Source organism: Mustela nigripes, chromosome 6, assembly GCF_022355385.1.
Source record: "Mustela nigripes isolate SB6536 chromosome 6, MUSNIG.SB6536, whole genome shotgun sequence".
Lineage (NCBI taxonomy): Eukaryota > Metazoa > Chordata > Mammalia > Carnivora > Mustelidae > Mustela > Mustela nigripes.
The window spans coordinates 140,406,822-140,431,784 of record NC_081562.1 but is presented as its reverse complement, the minus strand read 5'-3'; positions in this window follow the sequence as shown (position 1 = coordinate 140,431,784).

The following is a 24,963-nucleotide window of genomic DNA, read 5'->3' as shown; positions in this document are numbered from 1 at the left end:
GACTTTCTACTTTTATTGGGTTATGTATTTTTTTTAATTAAAGAGTTTTATGTATATATTATACTAATCCTTTAGTAATAATGTAAATTGGAAACAACTTTACTCAGTCTATCTCCTATCACATTTGTTGAGTAGAAATCTTTTACATTTATTCAACAAATTCCTTCAATGTCCCTTTACGATTTTGCATTTTTTTTAAGATTGTATTTGAGAGAGAGCACAAGCTGGGGTGGGGGGCAGAGAGAAAGGGCCAAGCAGACTCCCAACTGAACATGGAGCCCAACACTAGGTTCAATCCTAGAACCCTGAGATCATGACATGAGCTGAAGGCAGACACTTACCTGACTGAGCCACACTGGTGCCCCAATTTTTCCATGTTTTTTAAGAAATAATTCCTCAAAACAATGTCACAAACATAGCCTCCTACTTTGTTTTCTAATATATGTGTATTTTCCTTTCATGCTTAAAACCTAAAACCTTTGGGGATGTATTTTGGTATATGGTATGAGATAGGGATGTATTTTGATTTTTGTAGATATGATGAACTAATTTCCTCAGAACAATTTATTTAATTATTGATATTTCCCAATTGTTTTAAATTTTTCTACTGTCATATATTAGGTTTCCATATATATGAATCTATTTCTTTTTAAGAATATTCTTAGCTATTTGTTGACTTAATCTACATAAATTTTAAACAGTTGGTCTAATTCTACTAAAGCTCCTGCTGGGAATAATATTGAGTATATGCATTAACTTAGGAAAAATTAACATCTGTAAAATGTTGTCTTCCTACCTTAAAACACATGACATTTGTTTAGATATTGTCTAATATTCTTCAGTAGAGTTTAAAATTTTTTTCTATAAATATCTTGTGTATTTTTTTGTTGTTGTTAGTAATAGAGCTCTACTCTTCCATTGCCAGTCATTTTGGTCTCCTTAATGCTTTGGGTTCATGCTCACAGGATATACATTTTTCTTTATAGCTGTTATTCACTCAATCAAATTTTGCACTTACATAGTTTCTAATATTTCATTGATTTCTCCTTGATTAATTTCTCTACTTCCTCATTTAATTCCTCCAAAGTTCTTCAAGAATATGATTAAGCAGTTAGTGTTGTGAAATGTCTAAAAATTTTCTTATTTTACCGTGGCATTTAAATAACAGCTTAGGTAGACTGAGAAAAATAAATCTAGTTTCAAATTCCTCTTCTTTATACTGTGAAACTGTTACTCTATTACCTTTTTCCTTTTCATGTGGTTATTGAAATATCTGGTGTCTTACCATTCTTGCTTATTTCTTGGTAATCCTCTTTTTATTTTGAAAGCTTAGGTATTCTGTTTGATTTGAGTGTTCTTAAGTTATTCTGTGTTGTGTCTTAAGTGCATGATTTTTTTTCCCTCTCATTTGTCTTATACAGCACATTATGCAATTTTTAAAATATTAGTTTTGATCTTGTTCTTTAAATTTAAGAATTTTTTACCATTATTCTTTTTTAATTGCTAAACTATGTTCATTAATTCCATTTATCATCTTTACTTTAAAGAATTTGAACTTTGTAGTTGTCTTGGATACATCTTGTGGGCCATCCTTCTTAGCTTGGGGTTGTTTATGATATCTGCTCATGGGAACCTGGTTTGTAAGCCTCAAGTTGAGTTTGAAGAAAGATTGGGAAATGTCTTGAGCATTTTCAATGTGCAAAAGTTATCTTATTTATTTCTTTGCTTATTTATTTTATCCATCCTCATTGAGCTATAAACCTTATGAGAACAGGGGCTTTGCTTATCCCTGCTATATTCATTGTTCTAAAGATAATATCCCACATATACTATATAATCAAGAAATATGTATTTTAAGAATGAATATGGAAATGATTTCCTATACCAGCTAAAACAGGGAAGGCTATTCTATAGAAATAAACAACCTCACAATCTTGGTAGGTTATAACATGTTTATCATGGACTGTCTGGGGGCTCTTATCCCCTCCATTCTCACTCACATACACAGGCTGATAGAGCCCCCTCCACCAGGAGTTTTGATACAGAGTAGAGAAAAGTGGTTCTAGAGGATCTCAGAAAGGTGAACATGGACCAGATCAGATGACCTTTGAAAGCCAAGTTGCAGATTTTGGATTTTATTTTTAGTATGAGCAGATCAAATGGAGAAATTTTTTCCAGGGGAGAATTTTATGAAGAGGAATGACATTGTATGATTTACCAGATTACTCTGGCTGTTGTGTAGGGAACAGATTGAAGACAGGGGCAATAGTAGAATCAAGATATCCACTACAGAAGCTCCAGCAGCATTTCAGGTGAGAGATGATTATGGCTTAGAGAGAAGTGTGGCACTGAGAGGTAAACAGAAATAGATGGGTTTGGCATATGTTTTGTAAGTAGAATTGACAGAGTTCTCATAAAGGATTGAAAATGGGGGAATAAAAGAAGTCAAGGATGACACCAAGTTTCTTGGCTTGATCAACTGGTAGATGCTGGGGTATTTTGCTGGCAAAGACAGGGTCAGAATACATTTGTGATAAGAAATCAAGAATTCTGTTTTGAATACCAAGTAGAGGATCTATGAGTCATTTAGAAATCAAATAGCCAGAGATCAGGATAGAAGTAATAGATTTGAGTTCATTATCATATAGATGATATGATAGCAATGGGGCTTGCTAAGATTACCTTGGGAAGAGAAGGAGCCTGGAATTATGACTTGGATATTAAAGAGAAGAAGAGGAGATGGGGAGGAAGACTAATTAGAAGTAACTATTGACGTGGGGAAAGAGTATGGTGTCAAGGAAACCAATTTTGGACACTGCTTTACGAAGTAGGGAATATTCATGTGTTTTGAGAGATAGTAAACAGTCAAATAGGAAAAGGAAAAAGAAATGATCACTGGTGACCAAAAAGAGCAATTTCAGAGGATGATGGGAATAGAAGCCTGACTGGGAAGGGCTGAGTCCTGAAATTAGGTGGGAAGTGGAGTTTTAGTATAGAAAATTCTTCTAAGACTTACTGCTATGAAGAAGAACTGAGGATTTAAACAAATTGTGCAAAATGTCCTATTTGTTTTCTACTTTTGTCAAGGAGGAAATTAAGAGTTTGGCTCATGGGGCGCCTGGGTGGCTCAGTGGGTTAAGCCTCTGCCTTCAGCTCAGGTCATGGTCTCAGGGTCCTGGGATCAAGCCCCGCATCAGGCTCTCTGCTCAGCAGGGAGCTGCTTTCCTTCTTCTCTCTCTGCCTGCCTCTCTGTCTACTTGTGATCTCTGTCTGTCAAATAAATAAATAAAATCTTTAAAAAAAAAAAGAGTTTGGCTCAAGTGAAAGAATGAGGAAAGGAAAAAAATTAATATACAGTGAGATTTTCACAAAATCAAACAGAAGTAATAAAGTAGTTGGTTATCTAGAAATTTTTAGGTATAAATTAGTGGTTTATTGGGGAAAGAGTTTTTATTTGTTGTGCAAAAAAACCCAAGAAGCTATGTGACCAATCAAATTTGAGCATTTGTTCATTATTTTATATTACTATTAAAATGCTGTAGGTAATTTTCAGCTATATATAAAAAACTAGTGAGATAACTATATTCTTATAATTTAAGAATTATCACGTGCCAATAAAACTATTAAATTACAATTTTAGGCCATGAAAATGAATAATTTAAGGCTATGAGGAGAGCTTTCACTTTAATAAGTTCATAAGGTGTCAAACTTTGCAATTTATTACAGATTCTCCAGCTAATTTGCCATAATTAATGTGAATGAAAAATATTTCATTGCCTAAATATTCTGTTTATATATTCCTTTCTAATGATGAAACAAAAGAACTAATTTGTTAAAGATGTTCTCTAATTGATTCCAAAGGGAATACTTAGAATATAATTTGCTGACTGGTTTCGTGCAATTCCTGATTTCCTGCTACTCAATGACGTACATAATTTTACAATGACAAAACAGGATAATCATGTATTAATGTGATTCCCAAGCACCAGAGTTCCCAGTGGATTTTCACTACCAACTGTGTAATTTAATAAAAAGAACACTGGAGTTAAGATTTCTAAAGGTGCCAATAAAAACAGGTCCGTCTGGCAGAGTAGAACCTTGCCACCAAGCATACAGACCTGGGAGAAGGTAGGCAGATGAGATAGATAGATGATAGATAGATAGATGGAAAGATAGATAGATAGATAGATAGATAGATAATATATTGATTGATTTACAGAAAGATGCACTAACATTTATTGCCAAATATTTACCTAGTTGGGGAAAAGGAAGTTCCCCTACTTCAAGAGAGACTAGGCTTACAGATCTCTTCACTCAATACCAAGTACAATACACATTGTTAGGTATTAAGGGGAAAGGATTCCACCACCTACGAGGGGTTGATGACTTTATCTGCTTAGGAAAAAGACAAAAATTCTACTCAGCACCTTCTTTTAGGATGTTCCCTGAGTGTCCTCATGGCCCTCATTGATAACAACCAGGCACTTGTTGGCTGTGTTATATATATGTGCAAGAAAACAACTCAAATCCCTTTGGTCATAACTCATAATTCAATATAGGTAAATTGGGCTTAAATTTTAGCTACTATCCTACAGCTAAATTACGTTCTCTTATTACTGGTTTAGGACTTGCATGTTTTAACAATGGAGGAGGGAATTTGGAGGCAAAGCATTTGTTTGAAGAGGCAAGTCCCATAAGGGTTTGTTTGGTTTAGGTAGGATTCTTAGGAGTTCCCCACTCACAATTTACTTACAGAAATAAATTACCATGTCTAAATCTTAATTTGTCAGTGGAAAAACAGTGATAGAATTAGGAACCTTGTTCGACATCCCCAGCAGGATGTTTGTGAGACCTTCAATGATAATTCTATGAAGGTTCTTAGCTAAATTCATACCACTTCACCAACAGGAAGCAGCTTTAAACCTGCTTCATTTCCAATATTCAAACATTAAAATTCTAATCACATTGGATATTTGTTACATTATAACCCATTTGAAGAGTAATAACTCCTACATTTTATGACCCCAAAGAAAACTTTAGTGAGCTGTTCATAGAGCCAAAACTTCTCTTAGCTCTGAAATCATGATGGGCAGAACAAATGTGGGCCCATGACATGGCCCTGACATTAGGAAGTAAACATCACATGATGTCATATGCGTAGAATATGAAATGTGAAAGCCAAGCCATTCTTTAACCCTACCTGTCATATGTTAGGCCCTGTATTAATGTGCTCTGCCAAGATGGGGTCTTTGCTACTAAAGAGACATGAGAAGTTTGGATTAGATCCAGAAGAGAATGTGACAATTATTAATGACTTGGAAAAAAGACCGATGAGGAAAGGTCAAAGAAACTCAGAACTTTGCAGAGAAAACTTAAGTAGCTTCACAGTTTCAAAGTGGGCAATTAACCAGTAGGAAACACAATATCAAGAAGAATAGTCTGGTGGTTAATGTTGTCAGACAGAAGTTTCCAAGGGGCAATGTGGAATCTTATCTGGAGATGACTTGGGGTTTGATGGTCTTTGGTTTGGATAGTTTCAATTTCACATTATCTCATCTCCTAGGCTTAAGCTTGTGGACCTCTTAAGGTCATTTACAAAAGGGGTGCTCAGGCTTATCTGTTTATTCCCCATGTCAGTTTAGAGTTGGAACCAAAAGGATTGAAATTGAGACTGCTCTTTCATTCTGGTAACTAAATGGTCATTTCCTCAATATAATTTGTTGAAAGAAAAATCCACCCAGTACATACAAAAATCATCTGAATGTTCAATTTTGGTTTTAGTTCTTTCTTTGAGGTACCCTATTTAATATCCCACACATACTTATTGAACACACCCTGAATTCACCCCATACTTCCTTATAGCTCAGCCTTTTCTTATGTTCTCTTCTCCCCCAGGAATGTCTTTGTTCACCCTTTCCATCTGTTAAAATACTACTATTTTATTTCCTATTCCTCAAGGCCAATTCAACTGGCATTTCCTGCAAGTAAACTTCCTTAGTTTTCTCCTTCCACTCTGTTGGAACTAATCTCTCCCATATGCACATATGGAAGGATAGCTTCTATAGCACTTTGTATTTTATTTTACTTCTGTTTTTGAAAATAGATGCTCAATTATTTATTTGCTTATCTTCTAGAGATAAAGTTCCTTGAGGACAAGAAAAATGAATTCCTTATTCTACTCCCCATAGTGCTGTACATATAATAAATAAGAATATTTCTCAGGGGCGCCTGGGTGGCTCAGTTGGTTAAATGTCTGCCTTTGGCCCAGGTCATGATCTCTGGGTCCTGGGATAGAGCCCTGAGTTGGGCTTCCTGCTCAGTGGGGAGTCTGCTTCTCTTTCTCTCTCTCTCTCTCTCCCCCTCTACCCCTCCCCACTACTCATTCCCTCTCTCTCTCTCTCTCTCTCTCAAATAAATAAATAAAAACTTAAAAATTAAAAAAAGAAAGATTACTTCTCAGGAAAGATTCTCTGAGGTGATGGACATTATATGCCCTTCAACATTCTTTTCTACGTCACTGGAATGTGCTGTCTTAGTCTAAGGAAAGTAATCTGTTTTTCTCCTTCAAAAAATCCATAGAATTTATATCTTCTATTATAATTTTTTAAACTAATTCCACTGAGATATTGATTCACATTATCATAAACTCTAGACCAATATCCATATTAGTTACCTATTGTTGCACAATAAAGTACCCCCAAAGATTAGTGGCTCAAAATTCTTATATATCACAGTTTTTGTGGGTCAGGAACTGAGGTGCGGTTTAGCTGGCCCTCCGCTTTGTGTTCTCTCACAGATTTCAGCCAGTGTCCATCCAGGGTCTGCAGCTGCATCTGAAGCATCAACTGGGAAAAGGATTCCCCATAGGGCTGTTGGCGAGATTCAGTCTCTGTGGGGTGGTTGGCTTGAGGTTCTTTGCTGGCTACTGGGAAAAGCATCTCTCAGCGCCTTGCTACATTGCCCTCTCCAAAATGTCAGCTTGCTTCATCAAAGCTAGTATAAGAGAACATCTCTACAATGTAAAGCTTCTATCCATCCCATTCCAACTTATTTATTGGGTCTCAAGGCACCTTAGAATACTGGGATGGGGGAGTCAATTCTTTTCCCTCTGTAAGTCCCAGTGATGAACCATAGTGCACAAAGCATGTTTGGCTAAAGATGGTCCTTGACGAAATTCAAGTAAGTTCGAGAAATGTAGCAAACTTTGTAACTCTAGAGGAAAGTCACAAGACAAATAATATATCAAAAGATCTGTCATATATTGCATTTCTTAATTGCGTTTTTTTCCAGGGTTTCCCAAATTTGCTTGGTAAGGAACCCTCATAACAACCTACAAAACCACTGCTCTGCAGAACGTGCTTCTATAAATACGGTATTAATATAAGAAGAAGTCATCACTTCTGAGAATGCACCCAAAATACAGAGAAAGTGAAAGTACTTGAGAGGCCTTTTATTTCATGGAAGCTACTCAGGAGAGCGGGACAGAAAGCTGAGTGGTAGGTGGAAGCAGGCATCGTTGCTCAAACGCAATGATGAGTTTGGTAAGCAGTGGTTCCGGTGAGCTCAGCGTCCGGGTGCCTGCAGGAGCTGCCTATCCACCCAGGAAGCCAAATTATGGGTCTTGCTTGTGCAATCTACTTCAAATAGATAAATTATTAGCCTACCTCTTGCAAAACTGGGGCAGAGCCCCATCACTCTTTCTTGCTTTCTGCCCCCCACACCCCATTCCCCTAGAGGGCTGTGCTTCTCTGATGTAAATAATGCGGAGGAAGGATGGGGGTTGAGTAGAGGGAGCAGTGCCCTAAGGCCCTTCCAGCAGAGGACCAGAAGGTGTTTCAGACGGCTCTGAAATGTGCTGAGCCATGACCAACTGCCCACCAGCCGCCGATTTTATCCTCCAGTGAGACTTCTTCCCTTCTCCCTCCAAAGCACTGGCTTAATAAATTGTTCTGGAAAACATCAAAGTTATTTGAAAAGGTCCATTATGGCATATTATTCCTTTATGCAAAATGGCTGTTTAACAAGATTGCCTCCTTGAACTTTTCACATGAATAAGAAAGCCAATCTCATTTGCTAATGGAGGCTTTACAGCAGATCCTTTCGCTGCCCTTGTCTCTCTTTACCATTATTTTATGGATAATAATTTACAATTTGTGTAAGCTATGGGGGAAAATACCCTAGAGCATAGGGTGACATTCTCGGTGCTGCCATATGGTGTGAACATCCCTGAGGCACATTTCAAAGAAGCCAGCCCCTAGCTGGTTGGCAGCTTGACGGGAAGTGGAGAAGGGCAGGTGATCTTCGCCCCCAAGGTGAGGCGGCGGCTAACTTATCAGCTCCCAGCCTTTGCTCAGAAACTCCATTGATAAGATGCTGTTTGCATCAGTTATCGTTAAGAAGGCTGTGGATTCATAAGGAAGGAACCATGCTGTTCTCACCCCAGATCTGAGCACAGAGTGGATGATGTGGATAATTAGGCTTCTGCTGCTGCTAGTGATTATTCAAGCGAAGGAGGGGATAGACAAGAGTGAGCAGTAGAAATGTCTTCGTAAGAAACAATGGACAGAATGGGGTCCTTACACAGCACTCAGATCCTAAGTAGACAGCACCTGAGTATAGGCACCATCTATAGAAACGAATTCCTTGCCGTCATGGGAGATGTTTTATATTCTCTATTTGGGGAATTCCTATGTAATTTTGTGTTCAGTGAATGAATTCCCTTTGAGCAGTAAGCAAAGATGTTTTCAATTGCTTTTAAGAAGGGGAAAAAGAAAAGGTTGTAACAGATAGCCCTGGTTCCCTGGGTAGGAAGAGAATAAAAAGAGAGAGAATTGAATTAACTACTGAGGATATAATAAGACAGAAAGGAAAGGAAAAGGAAGTTAAGGAGGTTGGGAATTTAATTTTTTCAAAAGTGATGTGAGTATTTGAATCATCTCTGGGATGTAATTTTGGGGCAAGTATACAAGACAAAAGTTAAGTAACTTAGCTTTTATTTTGGTTTGGTTCTTCTAGCCACAAGTGCGAGTAACTGAAAATAATATTTTGGGAGAAAAGGAAGGGTTGCAAAATTACTAATGCATCAGGATTTTCATTAGGGTGAGAATGATTATTTCTGTTGTAAAACTTACCTTTATTCACAGGTAAGTAGAAAGACACTGGAAAAAAATTCGGTTGACTCTGACTTTGAGTACTTTATAACAATTGTTATTGAATCTCTTTGGTTGTCAGTTTCTTTGACTCTGTGAAATGTACCATCTTGTTCATCAGAGGCCACCTTAATCATGGAAAGAATTGCCCACATCAGAAACTATGAGCCTTGGGTAGGATCCAGAAGGCAGGGATATATTTCATTCCTGCAGCTTCTTTTGAAGAATTTGATACTTCTTCAAGATTAGCATGATATAGCACCTGGGTGGCTCAGTGGGTTAAGCCTCTGCCCTCGGCTCAGGTCATGGTCTCAAGGTTCTGGGATCGAGGCCCGCAACGGGCTCTCTGCTCAGTGGGAAGCCTGCTTCCCCTCCTTTGTCTGCCTACTTGTGACCTTCTCTCTCTGTCAAATAAACAAAATCTTAAAAAAAAAAAAAAAAAAAGATTAGCATGATATACGATAACAAATCAAAACATCAGAAAACAAAATATGCCTTTCATTCTTCAATCAACCTTCATCCTTGTAGAACTACTTCAATTAAAGAATCATAACTGGTTCGATAAAATAGTAATTATAAAAAGAAAACATACCAGTTTAAAATAGTTAAAACAGAAAACGGACAGTCTTGAGAAATTTTCAGTGGTATGTGTCTGTGTGTACATGGCCAAAAGACTTTCTCTAGTTGACAGAAAAAATGGGATCAGGAGATGTACCCTTAGAAGACTAGAGATAAAGAAACCCAGTACCTACCTAATGGTGATGCCAAAAGCCCCATTAATATGCCTGTGGATTGGGGTGCTATCAGGCAATGATCAAGTTGATTGTCTATCAACATGAAAAAAGGCTGTCCACCCTGTAACAAATCAGGCAGATGAATATTGCTGTGATTTACTCAGCAAAACAATGACATCACTTAGCAAAAAGGTCATCACTTAATGTTTTGCATTTTGCTTACCTATGATTATAATCAAAAAGTACCAATTACCCCTCATAGGTTAATATGGTGGCCCAAGTTAATTCAAATATTCATTGAGTACCGCTTACATGGAAGACTTAATACTAACCACTGTGGAATATACACACTCACACTCACACACACGCACACGCACACATACACAAACAAACTGAATAAAACATAAATCCTGCTCCTGGTTTCTTAAAATGTATGGATACTTTTCTCAGATGACAACTTGAAAGGATTATTCCCATGGTGGGAGTACTTTGTATTACATAATGTATGTAATCCTAAAGAGTCTGTATATAAATATTCACAAATGGGATTATATTTTAAATGCTCAAGAAGAGTTTTCTAATTTAAAAATTGTAAATTGTTTTACAAAAGGCAAAGAAAAGAAAGGGCAGAGAAAGAGAAAGAAAAGAAAAACTTCCAGTAGTTTCAGCAGTCCACATTATTTATAATTTCTGAATTTTATTCTTATTTAAAAGAGAGCACACTTGTTACCTTGTAATGAAATTCCAGTTTTTAAACAAACAGCAAAATATATCCAACTTTTTTTTTAAAGTGTAACATAAACATCATCTTTTCACAAATGCCAAAAATGTTCCCCGAACAGTATTTACCACAAAGGAACCTCATAAAAAGCAAAAAAGTTTCCTTTCACATGAGGGATAATTTCTAGTACATGGTATGACAAAGAAAATGTTTACTACTTGCCCATTTAAAGAAAATGTCTTTTGTTCACTATGTAGGACAGTACCTTTATCCTGTACTATTAAAAAGATAAAAGCAACAGAATACATTTATACTTCTCTTTTAAGAAAGAATGTTTATTTAAAAAATTTTTTTCTCTCTTAAATGAATGTGGAAATATTAAAAATGTAATTTAAATGAACTTTTTTTGCAGTAGCCAAATGTATGTATTTCCTGACACCATGCTAATTTATACTACTATAGGGTTTGTTTGGTTTTTTTTTAAACACACAAAGAACAAGCAAACATTGCTGTTTGCTATTGATATATATACGTAGTATACAGATATGAAGGCTTGTGTTAAAGTTTTAATGTGAAAAAATATTAGAATGCTTTCTTATCATTTATTCTGATGGCTATGAAGGTCAAAGAAAGATCAATCCACAGAGGCCAGTCAAGTTAGATGTAATTTAATTAGACTTGTCTAGATCTGAAATATCATCTAATCCACTTATTGCTGGTGGGGAGATATGTGTATCTGTATTTGTCAAAAGTGATTATGTACTTTTATAACCTGCAAAAAATTATACCACAAACCCTATGAAGAAGACAGCCCTACAGAAAAAAAAATGAAACTGGCAATATTTAATGTCATGTTCCATATTAAAGTGTGACAGCATTTCTTTTCTTTCTATTAAAAAACTGCATCACGAGAACCACAAGGGGCCAGTTAAGAAGTGTAAGGCACACACAGCCCCCTGCCACCTAACGGAAGCCGACTTGTCCAACGGACAAGGATGACGTCACATGGTCTTTGGGTCCCTCCCAGCAGGTTACATTTCAATGTCGTGTTAGTTGCTGGTGTCATAGAACCTACTGTGCTGGAGAGAGGCCAGCATGATTCATCGTCACCAGTCACCCTGAGCAGGGGAGTTCAAGATGTGGGACTTGCAAGTGGAAATGGGGTGTAGAGGCTCTGAGGCGGGATACAGAGCTTGGGACTCCAGAGGTTTGGGGGCGTGCTAAAGCTCTCCTTCACCATTTCCACAGGACGACATGTGAGTGGTCACTCCGAAAGGCTGTGTCATTCATCTGGGTGGCCCGCCCCAGAGGTTCTGTGCATGTCCGATGGGCACAGCACATCTGTCCCGTTATTCCCTCTGTAATTCCTAAATGCTCCTGCCGACAGGGCCCCGTTAACCAGGAGAACATCTGTGTTATGGAAACCTCGTTCATTTTCTTGACTCCGTCTTTCTTTTCAGGCACCAAATCCACTGAGAAGCTGATAAGAGAAATTATAATTAACAATAAATAAGTCTCCTCAGCAGGAAAGTCCCTTATTCTCAAGGCTTCTAGATGCATTTTGTGACTAATTGCATAAGCAACTCTGTCACCTGTGACCTTGCATGAGACCTCTCATTATAAAGGCTTCACAAAGTTAGTGACTGGGTTCCGGGAAACAGAGTTGCTGGAGAATTTCAGTCCTGCCTTTAAGAGTTTTCAAAGTGTGGACGTACGTTGCCCAGAGCTCAGCTCCAATGAGGTTTGAGGCTTTTATTAAATTATCCGCATTTCATCGAGCATTTTCCTGAGTCCTGCAAACCTCTAAGTGAATATAATGTTAGCCTTACCTTTTCTCTCAGGCATGTGTGAGGCGGAGGGAGAGAAGGGGATGAGAGAATGAGCTTCGAGTTCACTGGACCACAACCTTCTGGACGGGCCTCACTGTGGACAGGGACTTTTCATCCCTGAAAGGAGGGTAAAATGGTCTCACTTTTTCAGATCTGCATTTCTTTGGCAGCCCTGTGTCTAAAGAGACAAGGTTTGTAAAAGTTGAGAACTTTTTTTTTTTTTTTTTAAATGAAACAAGAAGACCGTATTTAAATGGCAACAAAGAAGGGAAGCTGTTACGCCATTCCCATGATTGGCTTCCAATGGAGCAACCGGAGCGGAACAGAACTTAAGGGCTTCGGTTTGAGTTCCAGATTGCCATATGGGTTCAGATGAAAGTTAAAGTCAACGAGTTGGCTACTTTTCAAATCAGATACATGAAGATTTGGTAGGAACACAGGGGTGGGCTTAAAAAATATACTTTAATTAAAGATCACAACATGTTTTCCACAGCTTTTCTGTGTTTAGGATTGGCAAGCCCCTGATGAGTCCACGCTAATGACCACGGACAGAAAGAAAACTACTTGTGTCCCGTGTTTTTATAACACTGTTTATAGGCTTCTCTTACGGTGCTTATAAATTTATAGTAAAAAGATCTTGATATGTAGCCCCAGACCAGGTTTTGAATCCCAGGCGTACTACTCACTGTGTAATGTTGGACAAGTTACTTAACTTCTTCTTCTTCTTTGTTTTTTTTTTTCTTTTTTTAAGACTTATTTACTTATTTGAGAGAAGAAGAGAGTGTGTGAGCAGGGGGAGGAGCAAAGGGAGAGAGAGAAACCCTCAAGCAGACTCCACAGTAAGCACAGAACCCAGGGTCGGGCTCAATCTCATGACACGGAGATCATGACCTGAGCTGAAATCAAGAGTCGGCCACTTAACCGACTGAGCCATCCAGATGCCCCAACTTGCTTAACTTCTACAACCCCCTAGTGTTCTAGCTATCTGATTCAGTATGGCAAGCACCCCAGAACTTGGGGATAAGGCAACAACCACTTTATTATGCTCATGGATTCTGTGGATTAGGAATTCAGTCAAGCCACAGCAGGAATGGAAGATGGAGGATACAGGCAAAGGAATCACCTGGAAGTTTTATTCAGTATCTGGGTTGGGATAAATCTTAGGCTGGCTCAGTGAGGACTGGTACCCAGAGCCCCCGGCCATATGCCCTGGGCTTCCTTGATCAAAGCATGGTGGCCTCTTGGTGTACTTCCAAAGTGATGGTTCTGGACCCCAAGAGCAGATGTTCCAGAGGCCAAAGCAGAAGATGCATGGCCTTTTAAGGCATTTCGTCACTTAGGCTGCACTCTATTCTTCAAAGCAGTCACAAGCCTGCCTGGATTCAAGGGGAGAAGATATAGACCCCACCTCTCAAAGAGGGTATCCAAGAATATGTGGCCATGTTTAAAACCCACCAATACAAACTTACAGGAACTATGAGAATTAAACGAAAAAATATAAAATATTATCATAGTACCCGGGAATTAACAGCAGCTTTGTAGATGGAGTTCTGTTTAGTATCCTATTGTGGTTACCACAGAACAAATCTTCCCCGCCCAGCTAGAAGCTCCCCCAAGACAAGGTCAGGTGGGATTTCATGAGGTTGCCCTATACTCATGCCGTGCCCAGACACATCCTCCATACACCCAGCTAAACATTTATTGCTCTGTTTTTGGTTACAGGCCTGAGACTGTGAATGGATTGTTATTTTTGGAATCTTGTAGGAAGCAATGTTACCCAGGATAGGTTATTAAGAAATATTGTTCATACCCCAAAGCACTTAAAGTGGTACTTTAGAATTACTGACAAATTACCATTTGGACATTGATATCAATAAGTGTGCCAAGGCAATGATTTAATTTCATGAATATATAACTGCATAATTCTTTTCAAAAGTACTGGGATCCTTTATTGTCGCTTACCAATGCTGTTTGGTTTGCCTTAAGAACATAACTTTTCCTTAAGTTGTTGTTGTTGTTGTTGTTGTTTTAATCCACACTGTCTGAGATTGTGCAAACCAATGAAAGGAGAGGTTAGACGGGAGAATTTTCTGGCCAAAATGAGTTTGCACAGCTGTGAGCAATAAAATACAGCAGCCATGGCAACCCTCTCCAGTGTCCCGATAACACATCTGAAATGAGGTTATTAGAATTATTAATTCACATTAGTGGCTATTAAAATTATTACCTGCAGATTTGCTGCCTGAAAATCCTTTTTGTGTGTGTCAGAAGAAGACCTTGTTTCCAAAGGGATCTAGATACTTAAATAGATGCAATCTATTGTGTGTGAGGCGTTAGAGGAAGACCAGTGGATAATAAAGCTCGCAGTGACATTGGGATAGCTGCCTTGTGAGGCAAGGAAAGCAGATGTAATGCTTTGTTCTTCTGATGATGGCAAAGGACCAACAGGGCTCTGATGGCAGGAACGATAACGGAAAGCTCCTGAATTCCCAAGAAGGTATTACTTAAAATCCAACCCAGTGTGGGCTGTTTCATGAAATTCTGAGTGGCATATAAAATATTCTACCTTGGTGAGGCAAAAACAAAATCAAGAGAAATCAGCTGAAAAGTAAGCCATTTGTAAGGGGGTTACGGGGATTCTCGGAGAGCCTATGGAGACTTGGCTAACTCCCTTCCATTCCCCATTAACTCAACTCAAAAAGCAGATGCCTGCTGTTTTAAGCAAAAGAAGAAACACCATTACAGAGAGGCCTCAGTAGGAATTAATCAGGGGAAGCAGCTATACGGCTGAGAAAGAACATTTTATTTATGGAAATGAGCAGGAAAACACACACACACAAGGGAAAGAAAATATACAGGTATAGGGCAGAGCCTACCGTGGTGAGAGAAGAGATGCCTCCCTGTAGCTCACAGCCGCCATGTAAGTAGTGTGTGTAGAACCAGACATCTGCAGGAGTGTCTTCCTGGTGACCACGGTGCCCCTTAGTCTCTGGAGCAAGAAGGAACCCCTTTCAGTCATGCAGAGTGTCAAAGAAATCACACGCACAGATAAGAGGGCCTATGTCCCTTCCGAATTCTGTTTTCATGAGTAAAAGAAGTCCTGCATACTTCTGCCTTTTTGATTCAGCTCTGCTGGGTTCTTCACCCACGCCGAAGCAGTCTGCTCTTGGCTCAAGGATAGTGGTCGGCCAGAAGCCACACTGCCAAAAGAAGGCGTCTTTCTTTTTTCTTTTAACTGAGGTATAATTGGAGCACCTGGGTAGCTCAGTCGGTTAAGTGTCTGCCTTCAACTCAGGTCATGATCCCAGGCTCCTGGGATCAAGTTCCATACCAGACTCGCTGCACCATGGGGAGCCTGCTTATCCCTCTGCCTTTCTCATGAATAAATAAATAAAATGTTTTTAAAAAGACAAGAAAAGAAGAAAATCTATTAATTGAAGTATAAATAACTTATAGTATTTTAGTTTCAGGTGTACAGTATAATGATTCAACAATTCTATACATTTCTCAGTGTTCATCGACTCAAGTTTTCACCTATCTCACCCAACCCCCATCCGCTGACCTCCCCTCTGGCAGCCACCAGCTTTTTCTCTGCATTTAAGAATCTATTTTGTTGTGGCCATTGTTGTTGCTGTTTGTCTCTTTTCTCTTTCTTTGTTCATCTGTTTTGTTTCTTAAATTCCACATAGGAGTGACATCATATGGTATTTGGTATTTTTCTTTCTCTAACTTACTGCATTCAACATTATACCTGCTAGGTCCATCCATGCTGGTGCTATAGCAAGATGTGATTCCGAAAGAGGGAGCCTTTCAGAGCCACTGCATAAAGCACCAGTAGAAATTACAAGGGTTCTATCTTACCCTGCTCTGAGGCGACAGAAGCAGTGGTTACAGGAGCCAGGAGACTGGGGTCACATGTCATTCGTAACTCCAGCTGTCACATTGTCCAACCAGAGTTTCCGACACGTGATCCACAGAGGACTTGGGTGTTGCTCCCAGATTCTCAGAACAGTCTGAGTCATAGACATTTCAGAGGTCAGAATGCTGAAATTTCTGGTACATTCCTATGGTTTGTGGGATGATTTGATAATATGTTTGAAATTGAATCCTGCCTGGAAAACCAGAAGGTATGTTTGCTCAAAGAGGTCACACACAGAGACATCTCCAAATAGGAATCTGTCATAGAGACTGACCATTAACTTGCACCCAAGGAGAAGAGCTTCCACGAGATTTTCTCATAGCAGAGACCAGATCTTACCTGTCTAGAGTATGTACCTGCAAAACTCAACTGATTCATAATTCCACTCCAACTAACAAGTAACTATTGAGTACTTTAAAAATAAATGATGATTGTTCTTAGTATTTTGAAATCACATAGCCTTAAAGTTCTTTACCTACCGGCAAAAATGCCACACCTTTTTGGTGGTACAATATGAAAAAAGATTTTTTTAAAGGATTAACTGCTTGACAAACTTGCGCATGAAGATGGCTCAGTCTTCCACTTGGCTTGATTTTCAGTTAGCTGGCTTTCTTAATCACAAAAAACCACATATCTGTTTTTTCTGATTATAATTCAAATGTCACATCATGCAAAAGCACAAAAGTAGAATATAAATACTATTCAAGAAATCACCACCTACAGGTGACCACTTTCTAATTGTTTTCCTCGTGTGTGTGTTTGTGTGTGTGTGTGGTTGCGTGTGTGCACGTGCACATGCGCGCGCATTTGTGTGTGTGTCTTGGTGTCTTTAAAACCTGCCTCTTTGTCTCTTGATCAGTATCCTCTGCATCCACTTAGATTCCAGATCCCCCAGAACCTCAGCATGAGTACTATGGGTTCTTTTCTTCAATCTCAAAAATTCTGATACAGCTTCACCAACAGCTTTGTGCATCCCGGGCTGCCAAAGTCATACATTGTGTTTACTTTTGGGTCATCAGTCACTTGATTTATCAGTTCCCTGCTCGTCTTATCCTTAAGCCGTGCTGCACAAGTAAGCATCAGAAACTGCTCGTCTTGTGGAATCTTCACCCACTAATTCTGCCTTGCACTGCTGAGAATAAAAGGATAGGTGGGGGTACTTTTGTTTCTCGAGGAAAAGGACAGGTGGCCTTGGCCATCTGGGTGTCATTTATCCCAGACATTTGCCTCTGATTTCCCAGACGTTTTCCCCAATTTCTTCCAGAACACTTGTCCCTTTTCTCTGTCCCTTGCCACCCACTCTCCTGTTCCTTCACAGCCTGTCCTCTGTCACTGTTTTTGCCACTTCCTCTGTACTTTCAAAATCAGTCTTGTGTTTGTCTTGTCAAAATCTTATCCGCCTTCCTTCCAGCTATTTATAAAGTTTTATTCATGTTGCTTCATATTTCTCTTTCCCTTTATCCAAGAGTTTTCCCATCCCCTCTCTGTCCTCTCTTTATTGGCACCAAAAGATCACCAAAGATCATTCAGACAAATGCACCAGAAGGTTCCATTTGTCTGAATGGGAGATCCATTCAGACAAATGCACTGGAAGGCACACAGGTGCAGGTGCACAAAAACAGTAATGACCTGGACCATGAAGCCATCTAATAAACTCTCCGCCAATCATGCTCATGTTCTTCGTGTTTTCACCTCTTGCAAAATTTGACCCTGAAGACGTTTCTTCTGCATTTGTGGAGTGAGTCATGCCCTGGGTGTTGCAATTCCCTCTGCCCCCTATTTCCTAGACACGTCCTCTCTCTATTCTTGACTCTTCAGTGTTTCGCCTCATACATCAAACAACGAACCTAAAAATGAACCCTGTTTGTTTCCTTTTTAAGACACCTTCTTTCCCTTCTTGACTGTCAATAACACCTCCCCGCTTCCCAAACTCGGGGGCTTATAATCATGTATTATTCCTCCATTTCCTGCTCCGGCCACATTTCATTCCCATGGGACCATCGCTCCACTTCCTGAACAGAAATCTTACAAAGGGAACTCTTTCATTCTCACTTCCACTCAGACTCCAGTTTAGGCTGAAATAATTTCCTGCTCAACCTATAGGCAACCCTGACTTCCTACCTTCCTAACTCTCTTGCTTCTCTCTTTTCATTCCTTAGGACTCTAACCTCTTACTACCAAGATATTTTGTCAGCCTGCTTCCATAGTTGTACTCCTTTCATGGATCTGTTCTCTTAGGTTTCCTGATTGATTTTTTTTTCCATTTTTCATATACAATCCAGTATTTCATGGGATTTGTGGGGTCCTCCTTTTTATCTTACCCTGGACCACCTTTGATTCCTTTCCTGCATCCAGCAACTGGCTCTCAACTGGCACCCTGGTACAGCATCTTTTAGCTTGTAGATTTATTTTATTTTAACTCAATTGACTGAAGGCTTGAGCACCACCTTATACCTATTTTACATACTGTATCCCCTTCTAGAACAGTTTGATTGCAAATAATAAGGATGCCCTAGATTTTATCCCTATATGACAAATGGTTTCTAAGCACTTCTTTTTTTAATTGAACTTCAAGTTAGTTAACATATGGTGTAGTATGGGTTTCAGGAGTAGAATTTAGTGATTTGTCACTTACATAAAACACCCAGTGCTCATCCCAACAAGGGCCTTCCTTAATACCCGTCACCCATTTAGCTCATTCCCCCTTTTGCCTCCCCTCCAGCAGCCTTGTTTTTTCCCTTAACCGTAGAGCCTCTTATGGTTTGCCTGCCTCTCTGTTTTTATCTTATTTTATTTTTCCTTCCCTTCTAAACTCCTCATGTTTTGAATCACAACAAGCAATGCCACAAGGCGTCATTGTTATTATTACTTTAAGAAGGTTCTGAGACCTTGTACAGGAAGGAGGAAGTGGGACGGCTTGGGAATAGTCTTGAGGAAATGTTGGGTCATGGAAATGGCTGTGGAGATTGCATGGGACGCTTTACCCAGGTAAAAGCAGAAGCTGGAGAAAGATCGTCTCAGCAGCTTCCCAGGGAGTTTTCATGCATTGAAAATCACAAGGGTGTCTCCATGCCTCACTTAATGGAGAAGGTACTTGAGACTTTGGGACTGATGTGTCTAAGTTGGGTGGAGTTGGACTGGTGCCTGAGACAAGCACGAGGACGGTGAAACCAATAGCCTGCTTTCTGAAATCTTTCCCTTGGTTCCAGGGAATGAAGGTGTTTACACTAACTCTTCAGCTGGAAAATCCTTTTGAGTACTATAGCTGAGAAGACCTATGTTTCCTCCAGTCCATCTTAAAGCTGTTCATTCATCACGTAATGATCAATGCAACGCATTCACTTTCTGCCTTTGACTTTGGACTCTCAGGTATCACCTGCAGCACAAAGATGGGTTGAAGTGGCTGATGCTGTTCACCTGTCACGACTCAACGCTCAGTGTAAATGTTACTTCCTGGAAGAATCAACGATTGTCTTTGCGTTGCCCCAAGCTGGGTCCCTCAGACCACTCCTGGGGACTCTGTCACAGTTGCCTGCACTGTTTCACCTCTTAGATTTTAATACATATTAGCAAAATCTAAATGAGATTTTTCATTGGGGTAATTTCAGCTTCTTCCCCATGACAAGCAGGGAAAGCAGCAGGATGCTTTGCCAGCTGCAATTTTAGTGCTTTGATGGAAGGATGCAAACTCACTCTTTATCTCTTTATAGATCACAAAGGCCTGAACTAATTAGTACTTATTAGAAAGCCAATTAGAAATACATTTTATTTCTCCATGTGCTGTAAATGGAATATAGCAAGGTTGATTGTGGACTGAGATGAGCTCTAGAGTACTAATGCAGGAACACACGCGCGGGGTCTGGAGAGCACTGTGCAGAGAGTCGAGGAGTTCACTCAGTAGGTCGAGGAGCACGAGCCTCTCCTTTGCACACACGAACTGGACCCAAGGCTGTGTTGGCTCTAGAGCTAGTACCCATATGCTTTGGGTAATCAATATCCTTTCCCAACTTCGATCCAGCATTCCAACAGGTCCGTCTTCCACAGTATTTCTTTTCATTCACATGTTCTTCATTCTCAAACCGACACAGCCAGGATTTTATACAACTGACTTTAGACACCAAGGGCTACACATATGCAATTGTCTGTTTTTGAGAACCTTCCATCTTGTCATCAAAGATGACAGGTTCCATCTTTGAGAACCTGTCATCTTCCATGACAACCGTCTCATTGGGTTAGCCAAAGGTGCGCAGTCAAGGCTGATCTATCCCGCCCTCTCCCTTTAACCACTCCATCATGTAGTGACCTCAAGTGTGTTCCTGATTTTCTGCCTAGGGATGCCTGGCAAATTAGCTAGGTGATGAATTCAAAGGAATCAGATCCATAGTCCTCTATACATTTCCCATTCATTCCATTGCTATTAAATGCTAATGATCTCTTATCAAACATAAAATTCATTATATGTCTACATATGTGCATTTCTCTCCATTTGTCCATCCATCTGTCCATCCATATCTGTATCTATACAACTATGTTTCTTTTCCTCTTTCTGACTCTCTATCCTCTTTCTCATGGGTACACACTTTAATTGAAACCAATATGGCCTAGGAAGTTGGGAAGGAGATGCCTTTTCCTGTCTTAGGCCTCCTTTTGATTCAGACTCAGTAAGGAAACCGTCTCCGGCCCTCCACTCACAACCTTGATCTGTACGTGTTTATGTTAGGTGTCCCCTCTTCCCTCATTAGACGCAGTGCTTCTAACTAGCCAGCACTGTGCCCGGATGGCAGTGGATATCGTAAACTCAGCAACCTCCATGCGGACAAAAATTATTTGCTAATTATCAGAAGTACTTGCTCAGGAACTTGGTTGTGCCCCACTGCTACTGCCAAGCTGACTAAGCCATCTGCTAGCCTGCTTTCTTTTATTGTACAGTTTGGGGCCTCCCGTGTGTCATTCTGAAAGCTGCCACTGCTACTCCCTAAATTACTTTCCACTGCTCGTATTCTTTATTGCCTTTGTCTTAGTTTAGAATCTTAGATTGTCCCCATTCTTCACCTGCCTTTGAGCTTAAACAAAATTGGCCCAGTTGTATGGGTCACCCTTTATGGTCATTCACAATTAAATGAAAGCCCTAGAACAGGAAGGTCTAATAAGACGGTTGCTTATTTTATCCTGTAATAGCAATGCTTCTGAGGGGGAGTGGGTACGGACAGATTTTCAGGGTTTGTAACTCTAAACTAAAATGCCCAAGAAATTCCATTACCCATAAAGTACAGAATAAACAGACATCCACAGAAAGAGCACATTCCTTATGCCCCTAATATTGCCTTCCACGCGCTGGCTACCTGACTGACATTTACACTGGCATTTTCTTCTAGTTTTTCCATGAGATTTGCTTCCTCCCCTCTTCTAGGCATCTCCCTGGTATCCATTTGTTGTAATTCGAAACCTGTCACATGTTTCTTCTTATTCCAGGTGCCAAGTAACACATGGAACCTCATCGGTCCGTCAGATCAACTCTTCCTTGTCACGCCAAGAGGGTATCCTCTGCTTTTGTGTCCGTGCTCGTAGATCTTCATTTTAGACAATCCAGGGTTTGCACCCACCTGGTGCTGATGAATGAGCCTTTGATTCTTGGAAGAAAAACCCGAGACTAGAGTTTTGAGTCGTTCCGGTCCCAGGGATGTTTCTAGCATTCCCCTGTCCTCAAAGCCCTGTCTAATACAAAGAATGTTCCGACAGAATCTGAGTTCATTGGCCATGAATTAAAAGTGTAGTTCTTTCTTTTTCCAAAGACTCTGGGGCATTGGAATGCTCTCACAATGAGTTTCCCAACTGTACAACATACTTCACACCATCCTTCTGTGTTACCTATCTTTCATTCTTTTTTATGTCATCCCCAGCCAAGGTCTTAGTTACAATACTGTTTGCTGATGCTGCATTTTTTTTTTTTTTTTAAATACGTTTCTCGGGCACTATTTCGGCTTCTCTCTGATGGGTTAAGCTCCTCCCTGTCTCTTTGAGACCTGTTCTATAACTTCAGTGCATCATGATGTCTGTTTTTCCTATACTTTGGGCTTCGAGAAAGATCTCTAAGGCCAATGCCAGCTCCCTCCCCACTTTTCTCTGTTGGGCGATTGGATGGTTATTCCAAAACTTGTTGTCTAGGTCCCCACCGGTCCTGCTGGGACCACCCAGATCCAAGCGGCTTCTGCTCTAGGGATCAGAGTGAGCTCCTAAGGTAAATGTGGCTCTTGGCATTGCAATTTTTCTAATGCAAGGTGGGTCATCAGAGGCTTGTATGATCCCCAGGGAACTAGGACTGTTTGTCAACACTTTCAACACTATCTGAGTAACTAAAAATGCATTTTTGTTATTTATCAGATGTGCTGGATATGATTTAAACTTCCTTAGTGATGGTTTTCATATCTGGAAATTACACATACATTTTTATTATCTTTGATGGATGTACAGTTTTTTGAATGTGGCAATCCCAAGGAAGTGAGATTATGCCTCAGGAAAATGACTTCTAGCTGTTTCTTCTGTCTTTAGTTCCTTTCTTAGAGACCTGGTGTTCTTGGACTCGGGGCAACAGAAGGAAATACGGCTTTTCCTGCCACCTGAGGTCATCTAGCACCACTTCAGCTGGGGTACCTCCCGGCCAGGTGCTCACGCTTGGACTATGCAAGTCTGAGCAAATCATGAATAATAAAGTGTTCTCTGAATACACACAACACGTGTGTGCAGCTATGCAACCTGCCTGTAGCTATCCCCCCACTCCTTCCCAGAAAGTGCTTTCAGAACATTTATTTCAGCTTCCCTTGGTCATTCATACCCCACATCAGTTCAGGCGTCTATGACCATGCCTTCCTTCTTTCCATCCAACTGTGTCGCCACTAGTAACTGTGATCCCTTGATGACAGGCTGATGGCTTTTATCCTTAACCTCAGCAACACTGCCAATCCAGGACTCATCTTATCCTCCAGAAGAAGTCAGAAACTGCTCCATGGCTAAAGCTGCCCCTGTACTCTCGACTCTGGAATCTGAATCCCAATGAAACCGCGTGTGAGTCACGGCCAGAGTTTTAATAATGAAAAGTTCCCAGGACTGGTGTGCCAGAGTGGGCAGACACAGACTTCTTCTTCAGCCCTTGTCCTGATAATGACTCAGCTTTTCAGCTCTCGTGATTTGCTGGCTCTTCCCTTGGCCAGCCCAGTTCTCCCTCTGAAACTTGAGAGGAATTAACTGATTAATTCTACCCATGCCAGAAAATTCAACTTCTTCAGCCAAATATTTCCCCATCCTCACTATTTTTCCTTCTTCCTTCTTCTTCCTTCAAGCAGCAATGATCCTCATGAGGTCACATGTATATATCTCTTCCCTGGCTTTGGCTAGCTGCTTCTGCTGGAAGAAGCACCTCGAATTCTGGGGGGGGGGGGGGGGGGGGGGGCGTTTTCCCGGGGGGGCCCGGCAGGCCCGAGCCTGCATTCTTCCATGACAGCCTGCACAAGCCCTGATTTTCTCTGTGGCTGCCACCCCATCCCTTTCTCTTCTCTCCCACTCTCCGTGGAACTTGTAGGAGCGGTCTCTCTCCCTCCCTCCTCCTTACAGAATAGCCATCAAGGTTTAGCTTATGCACGGATCAGATTTTCAAGAACTTGACCAGCGTATAAAACCTCAGTTGCATGACTGGACTTTTAGGAAGATGGTATTTCCCATCCATCACAACCTGCCACTTCTAGAATGGAGAGGGAAACTAAAAAATGGTCAATTTAGTGACAAAACTATTCAGAACAAAACAAAAGTCCTATAATTAAGACGTTGAATTATAGTAGCAGACAGAGTAGCAGTGAACAGAAAGCTATGAACGATCTTTCTTCAGGCGGACGGGCCAAAAGCACATGGTCATCTTCCTTCCTTCACCCTCACAGATACAGAATTTTCTCAATAAAAAGTTATCAGCTATCACAATTCCAGACTTTAAGCTCTATTACAAAGCTGCCATCATCAAGACAGCATGGTACTGGCACAAAAACAGACACATAGATCAATGGATCAGAATAGAGGGCCCAGAAATAGACCCTTAACTCTATGGTCAACTAATATTCGACAGAGCAGGAAAGAATGTCCAATGGAAAAAAGACAGCCTCTTCAATAAATGGTGTTGGGAAAATTGGACAGCCACATGCAGAAAAATGAAATTGGAACATTTCCTAAAACCATACACAAAAATAGACTCAAAATGGATGAAGGACCTCAATGTGCGAAAGGAATCCATCAAAATCCTTGAGGAGAACACGGGCAGCAACCTCTTCGACCTCAGCCGCAGCAACATCTTCCTAGGAACATTGCCAAAGGCAGGGGAAGCAAGGGCAAAAATGAACTATTGGGATTTCATCAAGATCAAAAGCTTTTGCACAGCAAAGGAAACAGTTAACAAAATCAAAAGACAACTGACAGAATGGGAGAAGATATTTGCAAACGACATATCATATAAAGGACTAGTGTCCAAAATCTATAAAGAACTTAGCAAACTCAACACCCAAAGAACAAATAATCCAATCAAGAAATGGGCAGAGGACATGAACAGACATTTCTGCAAAGAAGACATCCA